This window comes from Psammomys obesus, unplaced genomic scaffold, assembly GCF_907164565.1.
Source record: "Psammomys obesus unplaced genomic scaffold, mPsaObe1.curated_primary_1811, whole genome shotgun sequence".
Classification (NCBI taxonomy): Eukaryota; Metazoa; Chordata; class Mammalia; order Rodentia; family Muridae; genus Psammomys; species Psammomys obesus.
Window position 1 is genome coordinate 23,017,831 of NW_026585689.1, and position 3,560 is coordinate 23,021,390.

Consider the following 3,560-nt stretch of genomic DNA (forward strand, 5'->3'; position numbering starts at 1 on the left):
GATTTAACATTTTCTTTGACAGATGCATTGATTTCTTCAATTGTATCGTCTACAAATGCAATTCTTTCTTCCATCTCTTGTATTCTGTTAGAGATAATTACTGCTGTAGTTCCTGCTTTCTTCCCTAAGTTCTTCCTCTCTAGGATTTCTACAGTTTGTTTGATTTAGTGTTTCTGTTTCTGAACCATTTTTTAAAATTTTTTTTTACCTGTTTGTATTTTCCTATCTTTCATGCTGCAGCTCTCCTCATGTGTATGATCTGTGGGCTAACTGGGAGCCCAAGGGCTCTCCTCTCACCAATGGAAGTCCCAGCAACAGCTATCCTGCCACTGGCTTTCTTGCTCTGACTTTAGTTAGCTGCAGCTGCTCAGATCCCATGTTTGCTGGGTACAGCCCTTTTGAAGAACCAGCAAGCCCAACGATTTGGTCAGTCTCACTAGGGATCTAGATTGAACTTTGGAGCAGTTTCTGGGGCTGATCCTGTCACTCCCAAGTGTCTGTATGTCTGAGGTTAGAGCTCAGTGCTCCAGTATCCAGAAGTTAATTCAGTGGCCTGTGAGCATAGCACACAGGCATGTGGCTAGAGGCTAGAGACCCCAAACTTTCAGGAACCCAGGAACTTTTCTGGGGATTAGCCATGTGCCCTGAAGTTGGACCTGATTGTTTCCCTCAACTTGGAGTTTCCTCATGACTGGGAGACCCAGTTTTAGGTGTTTTGGGGCCCACAGTTCAGATTGTGAAGGTGAGCACAAGCTCATGCCTGTGGCAATGCACTGGAGATCTAGAGCCTGTAGTAACCCAGGAACTTTTGGGGGGCGTAAGTGTGTGACCTGAGGTCAGACCCAATTGATTCCTTCACAGTGGGGTTTCCTCTCACCTGGGGAATACAATTCAGTCTGTTGGTCACTGTGGAGTCACTGCTCCTCTGCTCATCAGACAGTGTGCAGTCTGTGCCACCATCTTGGATCCTCTCCAAGCAGTAAATTTCTTAAAAGAGATTAATTGGAGTGACTGTCTCTGCTCCTGGGAGAAGGCAGCCTAGCAATAGTTTACTACAATAACCATTTTAATTAAATTCAACAATTATGAAAATAGACAATGCAGTTTAGAGCATCCTCCATATTACTAGTAACAGTTACTTTATATTTCTTTTAAGGTATCATTAATAATAAATTGTTCTATACTTTTCTATTTTATTTCTGATTTTTAATTATTAACAGATAATAACTCAGAATTAACTTTGATTATTTATTTTTTTGTAACCATATCTACAATGATTTCTTCCTTGCCACTTCTGAATATTTGTTCTACTATTTCTCTGATGTTTATTGATTTGTCTAAAAATAAATCTTGTATTTTAATAATCTAAAAGAACAGTGACATTCATTGTTTTTACAAATTTTTATTTTATCTTTTTTTACTTATGAACATAATTCTATTGTAAAAATGTACCACATTCTCATTATCTACATTATTTACTATTTGTTTAATCATGATCTAGGCTAATCCCATTTTCTAACTATTGCAAATAGGGTAACAATGAGCATAAATTTGCCGACATCTTTATTACACTGAAAAGTATTATACAAAATGAGATAAGGAAGAACTAGAAAGATACATATCATATGCTTTTCCTCACTTGTTCAGCCTAGAATCAAGTATTTAGACTCCTGTTATAAGCCACAGTGATGAGAGGCCAGGAAGAAAAAAAAAGAGCCATATGTAAAAAGGGAAAAAAACTGAACAAACAATAGAAAATTGACATGCTCAAAAATGTTTAAAGGGGGATACAGAGATGGGGGATGAGGGAGAGGTGAAAAAAGAACAATAAACCCATACAAGTGATATTTAAAAATATCAAATTTGATCCTATTGTTTTATATACTAACTTTAAACCAAAGGGCAACAGAAAGACAGGCAAGAGTCTGTATTGATATATAAGGGTCATATATATAATATATTTATGTATTATATAAATGGCCATAAATGTGTGAGTTTTTCTGTTGGTGTGTGATATTCCTTTGTTTTAACCTTCACTTCTTCCACCTGTGAGAGAAAATACCTCCATTTCTGGAACTCACAGATTAAAGTTAACACAGTGACATGATCTACTAATACAACGCTTTTGGATCTCGATTAAGACACAGAGACATCCATGTAGTTTAGAGGTGTTGGCCTTTTGCTGCGTCAGGTTTTTGGACAGCTTCTAACTTAAGCGTACTACTCTGGCACTCTGTCATTCTACCTTATTCTCACTGCTTACCTCCCTGTTCCCTTCCTTCTCCCCATGTCATCGTCTGTCTCCTTCCCCCACTCCTGCACCCAACCCCTCCAAGGCTTGCCTGCATCTCCACCTGCCAAGAAGTCCTGCCCCTACTTTTGACCTTAGCTTCTTACTATGCAAAAGGACTCATTTCTTACTCAACTACTAAGCTGAGGAAGAGGGCTTACTTTTAAAGTCAGGTGAGGAAGTAATATTTACATACCCTGGTACCATTCCCAGCTTTAAATTACAAATTGAGAACATACCTTTTGATTGCCAGAAAACATAGTATGTTTGGTCACCCATTTTTTATTTTGTATTTATTCTTCTCTCACATTACATTTCAGTTACAGTTTCCCTGCCCTCCTGTCTTCCTGATTCCCCCTCCCCTCCCCTCTCCTCCAGAACCACTCTTTCTTTGTTTTCCATCATAAAGAGCAGGCTTCTCAAGTATATCAACCAGACATAGCCAAATCAGTTGCAATAAGATTAAGCACTGTTCTGCCCAGTTCACGAACCCCAAAAGACCAGGAATAAACAGACTCCGCTGTAAATACATGAGGTTCTTATTCTAAATCATTACAAGCAGCAGCTTGGGCCTACACCCCTCACCGCCAAGCGGTGAGAGCCAAGCACCTCGTGCTCAGGTTAGTTGGGTGATTTAAAGATTCTGGTCCCTCCCAGCATGCCCAAGGCAGGGGATTCCTGCCTGGCAAGCATCTATTGGTCAAAATGCTACATTTTGAATTGACAGGCTATAGGAAGGTCCTCAGACCGTTAATGATCTGGTGTCCCTCCCTAGAGGGATGGGTCAGTTTCCTAGCAACTGTATCTCTAGTGGGTGGGTGGGGAAAGAATTCAGTAAGGCGGTTCTTACCCTCAGGGTGTTACTGGACTTCTCCACCCAGCTAGCCTTAGTTCAGGCCTTAAACTTTAATAATAGCTGCTGATTTTTAATCTTTTGGTATCTCAGCACCTCCCTTCATATGAAGGCTAGAAGAAGCAACATATTAAGAGAGAAAAGATTTCAAAAGCATGCAAAATAGTCAGAGACAGCCTCTTCTTCCCACAAGCTACACATCATAACCTAAATGCAGAGGACCTAGCTCAGACTCACACAGGCTGCCTTATTGTCACTTCCAACTCTGTGAACCCTTATGAGATCAGGTGAGTTGATTCTGTGTTTTTCCCCCTCTTTTTTTCCTGCCCCTCTGCTACCGGTAGAATATTAGTAGAATTTACTTCATTGACTTTTTTTTTTTTTTTTTTTTTTTTTTTTTTTTTTTTTTTTTTTTTT